The following is a 22,221-nucleotide window of genomic DNA, read 5'->3' on the forward strand; positions in this document are numbered from 1 at the left end:
CTCAAAAGTTAAATTCAAAAATTTATTAAGAGACAGTTGATTTCTCGTCAAGCCATTCATTCCAGCCACTAATTAAGAGACTAATGATTATGCTACCTTTGCACGGTCAAAATACCGCGGCTCTTTAAAAATACGCTCAGTGAGCAGGCCAGACCTCAAAATATAAACAAGAGGACATGTTTTTGATAAACAGGTGGAAATCAATTTTGCCTAGTTCCTTATAATAAGTTCACAAGGTAAAAATTTCATACAAATAAATATACTAATTCTATCATTATTACAAAAATTTTAAAATTAAATTAATAATCTTAATAAAAAACCTAAAATATTTATAAAATCAAAATAAAAAATAATGAACTAAAACGTAATCTTAAAGATAGCTGGTTTAAAGCTTACTATTATATTTCTATAAAATAAATTATAGGTTATTAACTTCAAAGCTTATCCCTTAAAGAATAAATAAGTTAATATTTTTACTTAAAAAATTAAATAAAAACAAATAACTTTAAAAAATTAAATTTTTTCTTAAGAAACTAGATATCTTGGGAAACGATTAACATCTCATTTCTATACATAATTTAATAATAATTATGATACATTAACTATAAATTATTTATAAATCAACCCAAATCGAGACAAGTAAAATAAATACTAAAATTTTGATAATCCCTGATACAAAAGGTACAATAAATAAAATCTACTTAAAAAAATTTAAAATAATATTTCATAAAACACTTACATTACCAATAAACTATAATTTAAAAAATCTATTCTATAAAATATACTAAGACAAAAATACAATAAAATTATTTATATTAAATAATTAAATAAACAAAAAATAAATATAATAAAATAAATAATCAAGATATCCTGATTTGCACAGAAAAATTTTCAGTGTAAATGAAACACTTTACTAATAAGTTATATCTTGAAACTCTTCCTAGATACACTTTCCAGTACATCTACTATGTTACTACTTATCTCATCTAAATTGAAGCTACTTTAAAATAAAATAGAATAATCAATAATGAGAGCGACGGGCGATGTGTACACATCTCAGAGCCAATATTAGTTAAATTAAATAAATTAAATTACTATCAAATCCACCTTCATTAACAGTATTTCACTATCAAATCCGTTATAAACAAAAATCTATTGTAACCCACCTCCTCTTAACTATAAGCTGCACCTTGACCTGAAATATTTTATAATTATAAATCTTGAGAATTATAACTCTAAAAAGATTCTCTGATAACGGAGATATACAAACAAATAAATTAAGTAGAGTAAATCGTGTATTATCAATCATGGGTTAGGTTCCTCTGAATGGAATGAGATACCACCAAATTCTTTGGGTTGAAAGACCTTAACTAATAGTACCCTGGTAAATATAATTAACATTTAAAGTAATAGGGTATCTAATCCTAGTTTATTATTTAAATTTCACAGATTCATAAAAAGGGCCACAAATAAATTTTAACATTTCACCTTACAAATTTATATTTCAACCCTAATAAGATAAACAACTGTTTTAACCAATAATATTCACTTGTATCAATCGTATAACCGCGGCTGCTGGCACGAATTATGCCGATACTAAATCAATTGCTAAATCCAAAATCACTTGATAATTAAATCAAATTACTGCAAAAAGAACATTTAGTCTAACAAAACTTACATATAATACAAAGAGAAAGTGAATAAACAAGCAAGAATAAAACTATTAAAAATAAAAAATAAGAAAATTTTAAATCTATTAATTCAGGAAAAAATAAAAGAATCAAATATTTAAAGAAAAAAAAAGAAAAAAACCACAAACATTAACAAAAAAAAAAAGAAACGCCCCTATGTATGACCACAACAACTTCTCTATTATATATAATTAAAGATTAATATGGAACATGTATAGCAATAAATGTATTATATTCTTTCTTATTTAATCTTTCTTTTCACTAATAAATAAAGAAAGATTAAATAATATAATAAATATATTTTATACAATTATGTAATTTAATATAATATGTTATTAATATGAATTCTTTTTTTTATATTAAGTTAACTTTCATATATATTAGTTAAATAATCTAATTATAGATAATTTACATAATTATATTATTATAATTAATATAATTATTTATATTAATTATAATATTTTATATTTAAATTAATAATTTTATTTATTATATCCAATTATAATAATATTAAATATTAAATTACATAGTATTATATATATTATATTATAATAACCTATTTTAAGCTAAAAACATAAGTAGCTATAATCCTAGGTAAATAATTGCATTAAAATAATCAATTGATAATGGTAAGATGAACTTATAATACTTTAATTTCAATTAAATGTAATATATTAATATAAATTATTTATTATATATATATATAAAAAAAATAAAATGAGCAGGATAAATTAATCCTAATTAAACAAAATAATACATAAAAGAATTTCAAAAATAAACTTTCGATTTATATATTAAATAAATGAAGTGCCTGATTAAAGGGTTACCTTGATAGGGTAAATAAAGTAAATAAAATTACCTTCATTAAAATTACATAAGATAGAATTAAACTACCTCCTTTAGTATCAAAAACTAACGTGCATCATACACCTTAATGTAAAAAGGTAAGCTAAACAAGCTAATGGGTTCATACCCCATTTATAGAGGTATCAATCCTCTCCTTTTTAATGACCAACAACTCTACAAAACTTCTCTTCCTATCAACATTAATGATAGGAACGATCCTGTCCATTTCATCAAATTCCTGATTTGGGGTTTGAATAGGACTTGAGATCAACTTACTTTCATTTATTCCGCTCCTAACAAGAAATAAAAATATAATAATAAATGAATCATCAATTAAATATTTTATTGTCCAAGCAATAGCATCGACAATATTATTATTTTCAATTTTGCTGATTCAAATAAAACATCCCATGGGATGGGAAACAGAATTTATCCCATCAATAATAATTAGATCTAGACTATTATTAAAGATTGGAGCTGCACGTTTCCATTTCTGATTTCCAGAAGTTATAGGAGCATCAAGATGAAATAATTGTTTAACATTAATAACATGACAAAAAATCGCCCCAATAATGGTCTTATCTTATTGTATTCAATTAAGAACTTTTATTTGAACAATTATTATCTTAAGAATTATTATTGGGGCAATAGGAGGTTTAAATCAAACATCCTTACGACAACTTTTAGCATAATCATCAATCAGACATCTAGGTTGAATAATTAGATCATTAACAGTCAGAGAAAACATCTGAGAACTATACTTCATTATTTACTCACTATTAAGATTAATTATAGTTTTATTATTTAAGCAAATAAATTTATTTTTCATAAATCAAATTTATTCAGCCAGAAATATAAAAACCGAAATTAAATTCATAATATTCTTATCTTTATTATCTTTAGGTGGACTACCACCATTCCTTGGATTCTTACCAAAATGAATTGTAATACAATCATTAATAGAAAACAATATAACAACTATTATAACTATTATAGTTGTATTAACTACAATTACACTCTACTACTATATACGTATTAGATTCTCAGCTCTAATTATATCATACACAGAAAATTCGTGATCTATAAAGATAAAGTCCCAAAAATCAAGAATCATTCTTCCTATAACAGTAATAATTTCAACAATAGGATTGATTTCAACATCAACCTTAATTTCATTATACTAAGGACTTAAGTTAATCAAACTAATAACCTTCAAAGTTATAATTAAAAGAATAATCTTTTAGGCCTTAGTAAAATTTTACACCTCTAGAATTGCAGTCTAGAATCATAATTGAATATAAGACCTAAATATTATAAGAGAGAAAACATCTCATAAGTAGATTTACAGTCTACCACCTAAAATTCAGCCATCTTACCGCAAAAATGATTATTCTCAACAAACCATAAGGACATTGGTATTTTATACTTCATATTTGGAGCATGAGCAGGAATAGTAGGAACATCAATAAGAATACTTATTCGTGCTGAACTTGGCCAACCTGGATCTCTAATTGGGGATGACCAGATTTATAATGTTTTTATTACAGCTCACGCATTCGTAATAAATTTCTTTATAGTAATACCTATTATAATTGGTGGATTTGGTAATTGACTTGTTCCACTAATAATTGGTGCACCAGATATAGCATTTCCACGAATAAATAATATAAGTTTTTGATTACTACCACCTTCACTAACCCTTCTTCTTACATCTTCTATAGTAGATAATGGTGCTGGTACAGGATGAACAGTTTACCCTCCTCTAGCAGGAGCTATTGCACACGGGGGTGCATCTGTAGATCTAGCTATTTTTTCACTGCACTTAGTAGGTGTATCATCTATTCTTGGTGCAGTGAATTTCATTACAACAGCAATTAATATACGATCAGAAAGTATAACTTTAGATCAAACACCTTTATTTGTATGATCTGTAGCTATTACAGCATTACTTCTCCTTCTTTCACTTCCAGTTTTAGCAGGAGCTATTACTATATTATTAACAGATCGAAATTTAAATACATCATTCTTTGACCCTGCAGGAGGGGGTGACCCAATTCTATATCAACATCTATTTTGATTCTTTGGACACCCAGAAGTTTATATTTTAATTCTACCGGGGTTCGGAATTATTTCACACATTGTATGTCAAGAAAGAGGAAAAATTGAATCATTTGGAACATTAGGTATAATTTATGCTATACTATCAATTGGACTAATAGGATTTATTGTATGAGCACATCATATATTTACAGTAGGAATGGATGTTGACACACGAGCATATTTTACATCAGCAACAATAATTATTGCTGTACCTACAGGAATTAAGGTATTTAGAAGATTAGCTACATTATATGGAACTAAATTGAAGTTCAATCCACCATTATTATGAGCTCTAGGATTTATTTTCCTATTTACAATTGGTGGATTAACAGGATTAGTATTAGCAAATTCATCACTTGATATTGTATTACATGATACATATTATGTAGTAGCCCACTTTCATTATGTATTATCTATAGGAGCAGTATTTGCAATTATAGGAGGTGTCATTCAATGATATCCACTATTTATAGGATTAACTATAAATAATACATGATTAAAAATCCAATTTACAATTATATTCATTGGAGTAAATTTAACATTCTTTCCTCAACACTTCCTAGGATTAGCAGGAATACCTCGACGATACTCTGACTACCCAGACGCATATACATCATGAAACGTAGTATCAAGAATTAGGTCTACAACTTCTATTGTAGGAATCATTATATTCATTGTAATTATATGAGAAAGAATGATTACAAACCGAGCAATTATATTTAGAGCTAACATAAGAAGATCAACAGAATGACTACAAAATAACCCTCCTGCAGAACATAGTTACTCAGAATTACCATTAATCTCTAGATTCTAATATGGCAGATTAGTGCAGTAGATTTAAGCTCTACAAATAAAGGTTTGACCTTTTATTAGAAAATATTTATTAATGGCAACATGATCAAATTTATCTCTTCAAGATGGAGCTTCACCATTAATGGAGCAATTATCATTCTTTCATGATCATACTATGGTCGTATTATTATTAATTACAGTAATTGTAGGTTATGCCCTAAGTTATATCTTACTTATTGCCTATACTAAACGTAATATACTTCATGGACATTTAATTGAAACAATCTGAACAGCTTTACCAGCAATTACATTAATTTTTATTGCCCTTCCATCATTACGACTATTATATTTACTTGATGATTCAGTAGATGCAATAATTACAATTAAAACCATTGGACGACAATGATATTGAAGATATGAATATTCAGACTTCATAGACGTAGAATTTGACACTTATATAACACCAGAACAAGACCTAGAAATAGATGGATTCTGACTACTAGATGTAGATAACCGAACAATCCTACCAATAAATACAGAAGTACGAGTATTAACAAGAGCATCAGATGTTCTTCACTCATGAGAAGTTCCTGCATTAGGGGTTAAAATTGATGCAACGCCAGGTCGGTTAAATCAAGGAACATTCACAATAAATCGACCTGGATTATTCTTTGGACAATGCTCAGAAATCTGTGGAGCAAACCACAGATTTATACCAATTGTAATTGAAAGAACTTCAGTAAATTTATTTATTAAGTGATTATCTAAGATAATTTAAGGAGTTAGTTAAAATAAATAACATTAGAGTGTCAATCTAAAGTAACTAAAAAAAATTAGTACACCTTGAAATTTATCAGATGACTGAAAGTAAGTAATGGTCTCTTAAACCAAATAATAGTAAATTAACGACTACTTCTGATGGGGAAATTATATCCAAATCCCTCAAATATCCCCTCTTATATGATTCTCACTATTCATTATATTTTCAGCTACATTAATCTTGTTTAATCAAATAAACTTCTTCTCATTTAAACCTAACCTTATTAAAAGAGCAGAAAAAGGAACAATTGAAATAAAAAACTTAAATTGAAAATGATAACAAATCTATTCTCAACATTTGACCCATCAACTAACATCTTTAATTTATCATTAAATTGAACTAGAACATTTCTAGGACTATTATTAATCCCATCACTATTTTGACTTACACCATCACGAATTAACATTATCTGAAATAAACTAAATTTAACCTTACATATTGAATTTAAAACACTTCTTGGACCAAAATCATTTAATGGAACAACATTCATTTTCATCTCAATTTTTATTATAATATTATTTAACAATTTCATAGGATTATTCCCTTATATTTTTACTAGAACAAGACATTTAGCATTAACATTTGCAATTGCCCTACCTATATGGCTAAGATTTATATTATTTGGATGAATTAACCATACTAATCATATATTTACACACCTTGTACCACAAGGTACACCGCCTGCATTAATATCATTTATAGTACTAATTGAAACAATTAGTAATGTTATTCGACCAGGTACATTAGCAGTACGGTTGGCAGCAAATATAATTGCAGGACACTTATTATTAACCTTATTAGGAAACACAGGACCATCTATAGCAATAAACTTAATCTCATTACTAATTATTGGACAAATACTTCTATTAATTCTAGAATCAGCAGTAGCAATAATTCAAGCCTATGTTTTCTCAATTCTAAGAACTCTATATTCTAGAGAAGTATATTAAACCTATGTTAACAACTCACTCAAACCACCCATTCCACTTAGTAGACTATAGACCTTGACCATTAACAGGAGCAATTGGAGCAATAGTCCTAGTATCAGGACTAGCAAAATGATTCCACCTATTTAATATTAACTTATTCATAATTGGATTTGGAATTACCCTACTAACTATAATTCAATGATGACGAGATGTAGTACGAGAAGGAACATATCAAGGATTACATACAGGATTTGTATCAATTGGATTACGATGAGGAATAATTTTATTTATGGCATCAGAGGTATTATTTTTCGTTTCTTTTTTTTGAGCATTCTTTAGAAGAAGATTAGCACCAACAATTGAACTAGGAATACTATGACCTCCAATAGGAATTCAACCCTTTAACCCTATACAAATTCCATTACTTAATACAGCTATTCTTTTAGCATCAGGAGTAACAGTAACATGAGCACATCATAGTTTAATGGAATCTAATCATACTCAAGCATTACAAGGATTATTCTTCACAGTGTTATTAGGACTATACTTTACAATACTTCAAGCATATGAATATTGAGAAGCACCTTTTACCATTGCAGATGCAGTTTATGGATCAACATTCTTTGTTGCAACAGGATTCCATGGTTTACACGTAATTATTGGAACAATCTTTTTATCAACATGTCTACTTCGACACTCAATAAATCAATTTTCACCAAGACATCACTTTGGATTTGAAGCAGCAGCATGATACTGACACTTCGTAGACGTAGTATGATTATTCTTATATATCTCTATTTATTGATGAGGTAGATAATTGTTTTTCTAGTATAAATAGTACATTTGACTTCCAATCAGAAAGCTTGATATAAATCAAGAAAAACAATTCTAATTCTATCAACAAGAGTTTTCATTAGATTTATTATTCCAATAATTGTTATAATCCTGGCAACAACACTATCAAAAAAATTAATTAATGATCGAGAAAAAAGATCACCATTTGAATGTGGGTTTGATCCAAAAAGATCAGCACGAATACCATTCTCAATACGATTCTTCCTAATCGCAGTAATCTTTTTAATTTTTGATGTAGAAATTGCACTAATTCTACCAATTGTAATTATTTTTAAAACTTCAGACATTATAATCTGAACAGTATCAACAATATTTTTTATTCTAGTTCTATTAGGAGGACTATACCATGAATGAAACCAAGGAGCATTACAATGAGCAGAATAAAGGGTTGTAGTTAAATATAACATTTGGGTTGCATTCAAAAAGTATTGATATTATCAATCAACCTTAAATAGAATAAGAAGCGAAATATTGCAGTCAGTTTCGACCTGGAAGATTGGTATGTACTACCCTTATTCTTATTAATTGAAGCCAAAAAGAGGCGTATTACTGTTAATAATATAATTGAACTATAATAGTTCCAATTAAGGAAATGTAAAGCCAATATGAAAGCTGCTAACTTTTTATATTAGCGGTTAAACTCCGTTAACATTTCTAAAATTTATATAGTTTAAATAAAACATTACATTTTCACTGTAAAAATAATATATCTATATTTATAAATACTTAAAAGTAAAAATACTTCCTTAACATCTTCAGTGTCACGCTCTAATTATAAGCTATTTAAGTAAACGAAAAACAATATTACCAAAATAAATATTCAAAAAATAAAAGTTAAAAGATAAATCTTGAAATTAGAATCATATCAACCTTGAATATAACCAAATAAATAAATAAATAATCTATATAAACCTTGACCACCAAGTAATTCACCTCAACCATAATCAAATGACTTAGATGAATAATAACCTATTTTTAAAGGAATATATCTAATAAACTTAGTTGAAAGAAAAGGTATAAATCATATGGAACCAGCAAATCTAACAAAAGAAAGTATACTTAAAGAAAATAAATTATGAGAAAAATCAAAATTAGAAATAAGATAACCTAAATAAGCACCTAAAATAACAACTGTAATAGTTAAAAACTTTAAATAATAAGGTAAAGCAATCACATGAGGAATAGGAAAAATTAATCAAGATAAAAGACTACCACCAAAAACAGCAACAAACAATAGACCAATTATTCCAAATGAAATATAATAACCCTTATCATCAAAAGAAAATCTAGAATAAAAATTATTATCACCAGATATTGAATAATAAAACAAACGAAAAGAATAAGAAGCAGTTAAACCAGTAGAAAAAAAATAAAGAAAAAAAATTAAACAATTAATTCATCTTAAACAAACCACCTCAAGAATTAAATCCTTTGAATAAAATCCCGCTAAAAAAGGTATTCCACACAAAGATAAACTAGAAACATTAAAACAAACTGAAGTTAAAGGTATGAAATTAACAATTGATCCTATAAAACGAATATCCTGAGAATCCTTCAAATTATGAATTATTGAACCTGCACATCTAAATAATAATGCCTTAAATAAAGCATGAGCCAATAAATGAAAAAATGCAAGCTTTGGATAACCTATAGCCAAAATTCTTATTATTAAACCAAGTTGTCTTAAAGTAGAAAGAGCAATAATCTTCTTTAAATCAAACTCAAAATTAGCGCCCAATCCAGCCATAAATATAGTTATACAACCAATTAAAAGTGAAAATCAACCACAATTATAAGTATCCAATATTGGTCTAAAACGAATTAATAAATAAACACCAGCAGTAACAAGAGTAGAAGAATGAACTAAAGCAGAAACAGGAGTAGGAGCTGCTGTAGCAGCAGGAAGTCATGAAGAGAAAGGAATCTGAGCTCTCTTAGTTATAGCTGCTAAAACAATTAATATAGTAATGAGCTTTATTTCAAAAGAATTAGAAATAAAATCATAATAATAAATATAATTTCAACCACCAAAATTTAACATTCATGCAATAGAAATTAAAATAGCAACATCACCAATACGATTAGAAAGTGCAGTTAATATACCAGCACTATAAGATTTTACATTTTGATAATAAATAACTAAACAATAAGAAACTAAACCTAAACCATCTCAACCCAATAAAATTCTAATTAAAGTAGGACTAATAATTAAAAAACCTATAGAAAGAATAAATATTAAAACAATAATAATAAAACGATTTATATTCTTTTCACCAGATATATAATCCTCTCTATAATAAATAACCAAAGAAGAAATATATATAACAAAAGATATAAAAATAAGAGATATTCAATCCAAAATTAAAGTTATAACAACTATAGAACCATTTAAATTGAAAAGCTCTCACTCAACAAAAACTCTATAATCAATTATTAAATAATAAATACCTAAAATAAAAATTATAGTTCTCGAAATAAACAAAGAAAAAAAACTCAAAGAACAAATAGAAAATAAATTCACGGCCTAAGATGAAAAACTTCATATCATTGATTCCACAAAACAATATTTTTAATTAAAATACTTAAGCAAACTAAACAAAGAAATATTCACCCTTTAAACAGAGAATATTTAAAGGCAATCAATGTAAAAGTAAAAGATGATATTCACGAAAATAACCAAGAGAACAAGTATAAACACCAGAATAATAATTCCCATGCTGAGAATAAGAATATATATACAAAGTATAAACAGCTCTAAAAAAAGATAAAAAAATCAAAGCAAAGAATCTAAAAGAAGATCAAGATATAATTCTATTTAATAATCTAATTTCACCTACCAAATTTAAAGAAGGAGGAGCAGCCATATTTGATGATCTTAAAAGAAATCATCATAAAGCCATTCTTGGCATCAAATTAATTATACCCTTGTTAATTAATAATCTTCGTCTACCTAAACGTTCATAAATAATATTAGATAAACAAAATAAACCAGAAGAACATAAACCATGACCAACCATTAGAGAAAGAGAACCTACACAACCTCATCAATTCATAGTCATCAATCCACCAATAACCATTCTTATATGAGCAACAGAAGAATATGCAATTAAAGACTTTAAATCAACCTGACGAAAACAAATAAATCTTACAATAACACCCCCAGATAATCCTAAAGACAATCAAAAATAATTAAACTTTAAACCCAAATAAGAAATAACCTTTATAACACGAAAAATACCATAACCACCTAACTTTAATAAAACACCAGCAAGAATTATTCTACCTGACATAGGGGCCTCTACATGAGCCTTAGGAAGTCATAAATGAACCAAAAACATAGGTATCTTAACTAAAAAAGCCAAAATTATAAATACATAAAACATAAAATAATAAGAACCAAAATCAACCAATAAAGGAAAATATAAAGTATTAGAAAAATCATAAACCTTAAATAAAACTAATAATAAAGGTAATCTAGCAACCAAAGTATAAAAAATTAAATAAACACCAGCCTGCAAACGCTCAGGTTGATAACCCCAACCCAAAATTAAAAGTAAAGTAGGAACTAATCTAGCCTCAAAAAAATATAAAAAGAAAGAAGACTTAATCTAGCAAATGAACAATAAAGCATAATTATTAAAATCAAAACCATAAAAACAAAAAAATTAGAATGATATGAACTTAAATAAACTGAACCTCTAGCAGTGATTATTAAAGAACAAATCCAAAAACTAAGTAAAATTAAACTAAAAGAAAAATAATCAATACCAAAATATTATCTAATTATATTCAAATCAGCATATGAATAAACACAAATTATAAAAACAAAACCCGACAGAAACATTAAAGAATGAACCAACCATCAACAATTATTTAATAAACAAAGAGGGATCAAAAAAATAGTTATAAATAAATACTTTAACATAAAGATAAACCAAAAGAATTAAAAAAATCATTACCATGAGAACGAATTATTGAAACTAAAATAGAAAGACCTAAAGCACCCTCACAAACAGAAAAAACTAAAAAAATAACAGGAAAAAATTAATCATAATCAAACTCAATAAGAAAAACAATAACTAACATAAATAAAGAAAGAACAATGTATTCTAATCTCAAAAGAACCATTAATAAATGTTTACGTTTAGAAGAAAAAACATAAACACCAGCAAAATAAATCAATAAAGAAGCAAAAATTGAGAATATAAACATTAGTTTTAATAGTTTAAAAAAAACGCCGGTCTTGTAAACCGGAAATAAGTCCAGCCCCCACTTTTAAAACTTCAGAGGTGGAAAAGCTTCCATCATCGGTCCCCAAAACCGGTATTTTAAATAAACTAACCCCTGAAATGATCAAAATAATAATTATATCATTATCAAATGTAATAAATATTAATTTTATTAAATTAAGACACCCAATATCAATAATGCTTTTTATTATCCTTCAAACCTTCCTAGTTGGATTAATAACAGGAACAATAATAGAAAGATTTTGATTATCATATATTTTATTTTTAACATTTCTTGGTGGTATACTAGTATTATTTATTTACATTACAAGAATTGCATCAAACGAAATATTTCAGCCTAAATCAATCACTATAATTATTACATTAATAATGTGAGTATTTATCATATTAATATTAATTATTCTAGATATATCTATATTTATAGACTTTTTCAAAAACACCGAAACTATAAATATTGATAATTCAATCAATTATCAAGAAATAACAATATCTTTAGAAAAATTATATAATAGACCAACATTCATTATTACAATAATAATAATAATTTATTTATTTTTAGCACTACTAGCAGTTGTTAAAATCACCAATATTAATCAGGGACCTATTCGTAAAATAAGATAATTACTAATGAATAAACCCTTACGATTAAGACATCCTTTAATTAAAATTATTAATAACTCTTTAATTGACTTACCTGCCCCAACAAATATTTCATTTTGATGAAATTTTGGATCCCTATTAGGGTTATGTTTGGTAATTCAAATCGTAACTGGACTATTTTTAGCTATACATTATACATCAAATATTGAAATAGCATTCAGTAGTGTAGTACACATCTGCCGAGACGTAAATAATGGTTGAATTATCCGAACCTTACACACAAATGGAGCATCTATATTTTTTATTTGTATTTACTTACATGTAGGATGGGGAATTTACTATGGATCTTATATATATATACATACCTGAATAATTGGTACAGTGATTTTATTTTTAGTTATAGCAACTGCATTTATAGGATATGTCTTACCCTGAGGCCAAATATCTTTTTGAGGTGCAACAGTAATAACTAATTTATTATCAGCAATCCCATACTTAGGAACAGATTTAGTCCAATGAGTATGAGGAGGATTCGCTGTTGATAATGCAACATTAAATCGATTCTTCACATTCCATTTTGTATTACCATTTATTATTGCTGCTATAGCAGCAATTCATTTATTTTTTCTTCACCAAACAGGATCTAATAATCCTCTTGGACTAAATGGAGATATTGAAAAAATTCCATTCCATCCATACTTTACCTTTAAGGATTCTATTACATTTGTAATAATAACATCATTATTAATTATACTATGTTTAATTAATCCTTACCTATTAGGAGATCCAGATAACTTTGTACCTGCCAACCCACTAGTAACACCAGTTCACATTCAACCAGAATGATATTTCCTATTTGCATATGCAATTCTACGATCTATCCCTAATAAGTTAGGAGGTGTTATTGCATTATTTTTATCAATTAGAATCTTAATAATTTTACCATTTTATAATAAAACACCATTCCGAGGCATTCAATTTTACCCTATTAATCAAATTTTATTCTGAATTATAGTAGTTGTTGTATGCTTACTAACGTGAATTGGTAAACGACCTGTTGAAGAACCTTATATTATAACAGGTGAAATCTTAACAATTATTTACTTCACATATTTCTTAATTAATGTCCATGTCGCAAACGCATGAGATAAATTAATTAAGGAATAAAGTTAATTAGCTTAGGAAAAGCATATGTTTTGAAAACATAAAATTAGAAGTTTAACTCTTCTATTAACTTTTCTCAAAAAATGTCACTAAACAAATGAGATAAATAAAATCTTTAAACCAACAAAGAAAATAAAAAAATTCAAAGATAAAGGTAAAAAACTTTTTCAAGCTAAGTACATTAATTTATCATAACGGAACCGTGGTAATGTTCCACGAACCCAAATAAAACCAAAAGATATAATAGCAAGCTTAATAAAAAATATAAAAGAATAAAAATCACCGCCCAAAAAAATTAAAGCCAATAACATTCTTATGAAGACAATTCTAGTATATTCATCTAAAAAAATTAAAGTAAAACCACCCGCACCATACTCAATATTAAATTCTGAAACTAACTCAGATTCCCCTTCAGCAAAATCAAAAGGAGTACGATTAGTTTCAGCTAAGCAAGAAGCAAAACAAGCTAAAGCTAAAGGAAAAGAAATAATAATAAATCAACAATAAAGCTGATAGTTTATAAAATCAAACATATTAAAACTACCAATTAAAATAATTAAAGACAATAAAATTAAAGCTAAACTAACTTCATAAGAAATTGTTTGAGCAACAGAACGAAGAGAACCTAATAATGAATAATTTGAATTAGAAGATCAACCAGCAATTATAACAGTATAAACACCTAATCTACTACAACATAAAAAAAATAAAAATCCATAAGAAAAAGAACACATATAAGTTAAATAAGGAAAAATTACTCAAACGGCTAAAGAAATCATTAAATTAAAAACAGGGGAAAAATAATAAAGTAGGTAATTAGATATAATAGGAATTGGCTGCTCCTTACAAATTAACTTAATAGCATCTCTAAATGGCTGAGGAATTCCAACAAAACCTACCTTATTTGGACCCTTTCGAATCTGAATATAACCTAAAACCTTACGCTCTAATAAAGTTAAAAAGGCAACACTAATTAAAACACAAATAACCAATAAAAGAAAATTCAAAATAAATATAAATAAATCATAAAGTATCAATACTATTTGTAGAAAAAATCTACATAAATGAATTCTAAATTCAACACATTAATCTGTCAAAATAGTAAATAAATTAATATTAATCAATATAACAAAAAATATTTTAACCATATGGTCCTTTCGTACTAATATGGGTTAACAATCTTAGGATAGAAACCGACCTGGCTCACGCCGGTCTGAACTCAGATCATGTAAGAATTTAAAGGTCGAACAGACCTAATCATTGGGCTCCTGCACCCAAAATTTTTCTTAATCCAACATCGAGGTCGCAATCTGCTTTGTCGATATGAGCTCTCAAAAACAATTACGCTGTTATCCCTAAGGTAACTTAATCTTATGATCATAAATTATGGATCAAAATAACAAACATAAATAAATGATATAATAATGAAGAGTTTATCTATTCTTCATGTCACCCCAACAAAACATCATCATTAAATATAGAAAGACAAACAAAAAACTATATAAAAGTAAAATGTCAAGCTCTATAGGGTCTTCTCGTCCTAAAGAAGAATTTAAGCCTTTTGACTCAAAAGTTAAATTCAAAAATTTATTAAGAGACAGTTGATTTCTCGTCAAGCCATTCATTCCAGCCGCTAATTAAGAGACTTATGATTATGCTACCTTTGCACGGTCAAAATACCGCGGCTCTTTAAAAATACGCTCAGTGAGCAGGCCAGACCTCAAAATATAAACAAGAGGACATGTTTTTGATAAACAGGCGGAAATCAATTTTGCCTAGTTCCTTATAATAAGTTCACAAGGTAAAAATTTCATACAAATAAATATACTAATTCTATCATTATTACAAAAATTTTAAAATTAAATTAATAATCTTAATAAAAAACCTAAAATATTTATAAAATCAAAATAAAAAATAATGAACTAAAACGTAATCTTAAAGATAGCTGGTTTAAAGCTTACTATTATATTTCTATAAAATAAATTATACGTTATTAACTTCAAAGCTTATCCCTTAAAGAATAAATAAGTTAATATTTTTACTTAAAAAATTAAATAAAAACAAATAACTTTAAAAAATTAAATTTTTTCTTAAGAAACTAGATATCTTGGGAAACGATTAACATCTCATTTCTATAAATAATTTAATAATAATTATGATACATTAACTATAAATTATTTATAAATCAACCCAAATCGAGACAAGTAAAATAAATACTAAAATTTTGATAAACTCTGATACAAAAGGTACAATAAATAAAATCTACTTAAAAAAATTTAAAATAATATTTCATAAAACACTTACATTACCAATAAAGTATAATTTAAAAAAGCAATTCTATAAAATATACTAAGACAATAATACAATAAAATCATTTATATTAAATAATTAAATAAACAAAAAATAAATATAATAAAATAAATAATCAAGATATCCTGATTTGCACAGAAAAATTTTCAGTGTAAATGAAACACTTTACTAATAAGTTATATCTTGAAACTCTTCCTAGATACACTTTCCAGTACATCTACTATGTTACGACTTATCTCATCTAAATTGAAGCTACCTTAAACTAAAATAGAATAATCAATAATGAGAGCGACGGGCGATGTGTACACATCTCAGAGCCAATATCAGTTAAATTAAATAAATTAAATTACTATCAAATCCACCTTCATTAACAGTATTTCACTATCAAATCCGTTATAAACAAAAATCTATTGTAACCCACCTCCTCTTAACTATAAGCTGCACCTTGACCTGAAATATTTTATAATTATAAATCTTGAGAATTATAACTCTAAAAAGATTCTCTGATAACGGAGATATTCAAACAAATAAATTAAGTAGAGTAAATCGTGTATTATCAATCATGGGGTAGGTTCCTCTGAATGGAATGAGATACCGCCAAATTCTTTGGGTTTAAAGACCTTAACTAATAGTACCCTGGTAAATATAATTAACATTTAAAATAATAGGGTATCTAATCCTAGTTTATTATTTAAATTTCCCAGATTCATAAAAAGGGCCACAAATAAATTTTAACATTTCACCTTACAAATTTATATTTCAACCCTAATAATATAAACAACTGTTTTAACCAATAATATTCACTTGTATCAATCGTATAACCGCGGCTGCTGGCACGAATTATGCCGATACTAACTCAATTGCTAAATCCAAAATCACTTGATAATTAAATCAAATTACTGCAAAAAGAACATTTAGTCTAACAAAACTTACATATAATACAAAGAAAAAGTGAATAAACAAGCAAGAATAAAACTTTTAAAAATAAAAAATAAGAAAATTTTAAATCTATTAATTCAGGAAAAAATAAAAGATTCAAATATTTAAAGAAAAAAAAGAAAAAAACCACAAACATTAACAAAAAAAAAAAGAAACGCCCCTATGTATGACCACAACAACTTCTCTATTATATATAATTAAAGATTAATATGGAACATGTATAGCAATAAATGTATTATATTCTTTCTTATTTAATCTTTCTTTTCACTAATAAATAAAGAAAGATTAAATAATATAATAAATATATTTTATACAATTATGTAATTTAATATAATATGTTATTAATATGAATTCTTTTTTCTATATTAAGTTAACTTTCATATATATTAGTTAAATAATCTAATTATAGATAATTTACATAATTATATTATTATAATTAATATAATTATTTATATTAATTATAATATTTTATATTTAAATTAATAATTTTATTTATTATATCCAATTATAATAATATTAAATATTAAATTACATATTATTATATATATTATATTATAATAACCTATTTTAAGCTAAAAACATAAGTAGCTATAATCCTAGGTAAATAGTTGCATTAAAATAATCAATTGATAATGGTAAGATGAACTTATAATACTTTAATTTCAATTAAATGTAATATATTAATATAAATTATTTATTATATATATATATAAAAAAATAAAATGAGCAGGATAAATTAATCCTAATTAAACAAAATAATACATAAAAGAATTTCAAAAAAAAACTTTCGATTTTTATATTAAATAAATGAAGTGCCTGATTAAAGGGTTACCTTGATAGGGTAAATAAAGTAAATAAAATTACCTTCATTAAAATTACATAAGATAGAATTAAACTACCTCCTTTAGTATCAAAAACTAACGTGCATCATACACCTTAATGTAAAAAGGTAAGCTAAACAAGCTAATGGGTTCATACCCCATTTATAGAGGTATCAATCCTCTCCTTTTTAATGACCAACAACTCTACAAAACTTCTCTTCCTATCAACATTAATGATAGGAACGATCCTGTCCATTTCATCAAATTCCTGATTTGGGGTTTGAATAGGACTTGAGATCAACTTACTTTCATTTATTCCTCTCCTAACAAGAAATAAAAATATAATAATAAATGAATCATCAATTAAATATTTTATTGTCCAAGCAATAGCATCGACAATATTATTATTTTCAATTTTGCTGATTCAAATAAAATATCCCATGGGATGGGAAACAGAATTTATCCCATCAATAATAATTAGATCTAGACTATTATTAAAGATTGGAGCTGCACCTTTCCATTTCTGATTTCCAGAAGTTATAGGAGCATCAAGATGAAATAATTGTTTAACATTAATAACATGACAAAAAATCGCCCCAATAATGGTCTTATCTTATTGTATTCAATTAAGAACTTTTATTTGAACAATTATTATCTTAAGAATTATTATTGGGGCAATAGGAGGTTTAAATCAAACATCCTTACGACAACTTTTAGCATAATCATCAATCAGACATCTAGGTTGAATAATTAGATCATTAACAGTCAGAGAAAACATCTGAGAACTATACTTCATTATTTACTCACTATTAAGATTAATTATAGTTTTATTATTTAAGCAAATAAATTTATTTTTCATAAATCAAATTTATTCAGCCAGAAATATAAAAACCGAAAATAAATTCATAATATTCTTATCTTTATTATCTTTAGGTGGACTACCACCATTCCTTGGATTCTTACCAAAATGAATTGTAATACAATCATTAATAGAAAACAATATAACAACTATTATAACTATTATAGTTGTATTAACTACAATTACACTCTACTACTATATATGTATTAGATTCTCAGCTCTAATTATATCATACACAGAAAATTCGTGATCTATAAAGATAAAGTCCCAAAAATCAAGAATCATTCTTCCTATAACAGTAATAATTTCAACAATAGGATTGATTTCGACATCAACCTTAATTTCATTATACTAAGGACTTAAGTTAATCAAACTAATAACCTTCAAAGTTATAATTAAAAGAATAATCTTTTAGGCCTTAGTAAAATTTTACACCTCTAGAATTGCAGTCTAGAATCATAATTGAATATAAGACCTAAATATGATAAGAGAGAAAACATCTCATAAGTAGATTTACAGTCTACCAACTAAAATTCAGCCATCTTACCGCAAAAATGATTATTCTCAACAAACCATAAGGACATTGGTACTTTATACTTCATATTTGGAGCATGAGCAGGAATAGTAGGAACATCAATAAGAATACTTATTCGTGCTGAACTTGGCCAACCCGGATCTCTAATTGGGGATGACCAGATTTATAATGTTATTATTACAGCTCACGCATTCGTAATAATTTTCTTTATAGTAATACCTATTATAATTGGTGGATTTGGTAATTGACTTGTTCCACTAATAATTGGTGCACCAGATATAGCATTTCCACGAATAAATAATATAAGTTTTTGATTACTACCACCTTCACTAACCCTTCTTCTTACATCTTCTATAGTAGATAATGGTGCTGGTACAGGATGAACAGTTTACCCTCCTCTAGCAGGAGCTATTGCACACAGGGGTGCATCAGTAGATCTAGCTATTTTTTCACTGCACTTAGCAGGTGTATCATCTATTCTTGGTGCAGTGAATTTCATTACAACAGCAATTAATATACGATCAGAAAGTATAACTTTAGATCAAACACCTTTATTTGTATGATCTGTAGCTATTACAGCATTACTTCTCCTTCTTTCACTTCCAGTTTTAGCAGGAGCTATTACTATATTATTAACAGATCGAAATTTAAATACATCATTCTTTGACCCTGCATTAGGGGGTGACCCAATTCTATATCAACATCTATTTTGATTCTTTGGACACCCAGAAGTTTATATTTTAATTCTACCGGGGTTCGGAATTATTTCACATATTGTATGTCAAGAAAGAGGAAAAATTGAATCATTTGGAACATTAGGTATAATTTATGCTATACTATCAATTGGACTAATAGGATTTATTGTATGAGCACATCATATATTTACAGTAGGAATGGATGTTGACACACGAGCATATTTTACATCAGCAACAATAATTATTGCTGTACCTACAGGAATTAAGGTATTTAGATGATTAGCTACATTATATGGAACTAAATTCAAGTTCAATCCACCATTATTATGAGCTCTAGGATTTATTTTCCTATTTACAATTGGTGGATTAACAGGATTAGTATTAGCAAATTCATCACTTGATATTGTATTACATGATACATATTATGTAGTAGCCCACTTTCATTATGTATTATCTATAGGAGCAGTATTTGCAATTATAGGAGGTGTCATTCAATGATATCCACTATTTACAGGATTAACTATAAATAATACATGATTAAAAATCCAATTTACAATTATATTCATTGGAGTAAATTTAACATTCTTTCCTCAACACTTCCTAGGATTAGCAGGAATACCTCGACGATACTCTGACTACCCAGACACATATACATCATGAAACGTAGTATCAAGAATTGGGTCTACAATTTCTATTGTAGGAATCATTATATTCATTGTAATTATATGAGAAAGAATGATTACAAACCGAGCAATTATATTTAGAGCTAACATAAGAAGATCAACAGAATGACTACAAAATAACCCTCCTGCAGAACATAGTTACTCAGAATTACCATTAATCTCTAGATTATAATATGGCAGATTAGTGCAGTAGATTTAAGCTCTACAAATAAAGGTTTGACCTTTTATTAGAAAATATTTATTAATGGCAACATGATCAAATTTATCTCTTCAAGATGGAGCTTCACCATTAATGGAGCAATTATCATTCTTTCATGATCATACTATGGTCGTATTATTATTAATTACAGTAATTGTAGGTTATGCCCTAAGTTATATATTATTTATTGCCTATACTAACCGTAATATACTTCATGGACATTTAATTGAAACAATCTGAACAGCTTTACCAGCAATTACATTAATTTTTATTGCCCTTCCATCATTACGACTATTATATTTACTTGATGATTCAGTAGATGCAATAATTACAATTAAAACCATTGGACGACAATGATATTGAAGATATGAATATTCAGACTTCATAGACGTAGAATTTGACACTTATATAACACCAGAACAAGACCTAGAAAATGATGGATTCCGACTACTAGATGTAGATAACCGAACAATCCTACCAATAAATACAGAAGTACGAGTATTAACAAGAGCATCAGATGTTCTACACTCATGAGCAGTTCCTGCATTAGGGGTTAAAATTGATGCAACGCCAGGTCGGTTAAATCAAGGAACATTCACAATAAATCGACCTGGATTATTCTTTGGACAATGCTCAGAAATCTGTGGAGCAAACCACAGATTTATACCAATTGTAATTGAAAGAACTTCAGTAAATTTATTTATTAAGTGATTATCTAAGATAATTTAAAGAGTTAGTTAAAATAAATAACATTAGAGTGTCAATCTAAAGTAACTAAAAAAAATTAGTACACCTTGAAATTCATCAGATGAGTGAAAGTAAGTAATGGTCTCTTAAACCAAATAATAGTAAATTAACGACTACTTCTGATGGGGAAATTATATCCAAATCCCTCAAATATCCCCTCTTATATGATTCTCACTATTCATTATATTTTCAGCTACATTAATCTTGTTTAATCAAATAAACTTCTTCTCATTTAAACCTAACCTTATTAAAAGAGCAGAAAAAGGAACAATTGAAATAAAAAACTTAAATTGAAAATGATAACAAATCTATTCTCAACATTTGACCCATCAACTAACATCTTTAATTTATCATTAAATTGAACTAGAACATTTCTAGGACTATTA

At 26.7% G+C, this 22,221-nt stretch overlaps 1 long non-coding RNA gene and 1 pseudogene across 2 annotated transcripts in view; one reads left to right on the forward strand and one right to left on the reverse strand.

The window, feature by feature from the left end:
* The window catches only part of LOC126306445 (NADH-ubiquinone oxidoreductase chain 5-like), a 325,608-nt pseudogene extending 315,386 nt beyond the window's left edge, over window positions 1-10,222 (reverse strand).
* LOC126306486 (uncharacterized) overlaps window positions 1-22,221 on the forward strand; it is a 98,770-nt gene that overhangs the window by 45,782 nt on the left and 30,767 nt on the right. The gene's annotated exons all lie outside the window — the stretch shown is intronic.

The sequence above is a fragment of the Schistocerca gregaria genome, unplaced genomic scaffold (genome assembly GCF_023897955.1).
Source record: "Schistocerca gregaria isolate iqSchGreg1 unplaced genomic scaffold, iqSchGreg1.2 ptg000333l, whole genome shotgun sequence".
Taxonomy (NCBI): domain Eukaryota; kingdom Metazoa; phylum Arthropoda; class Insecta; order Orthoptera; family Acrididae; genus Schistocerca; species Schistocerca gregaria.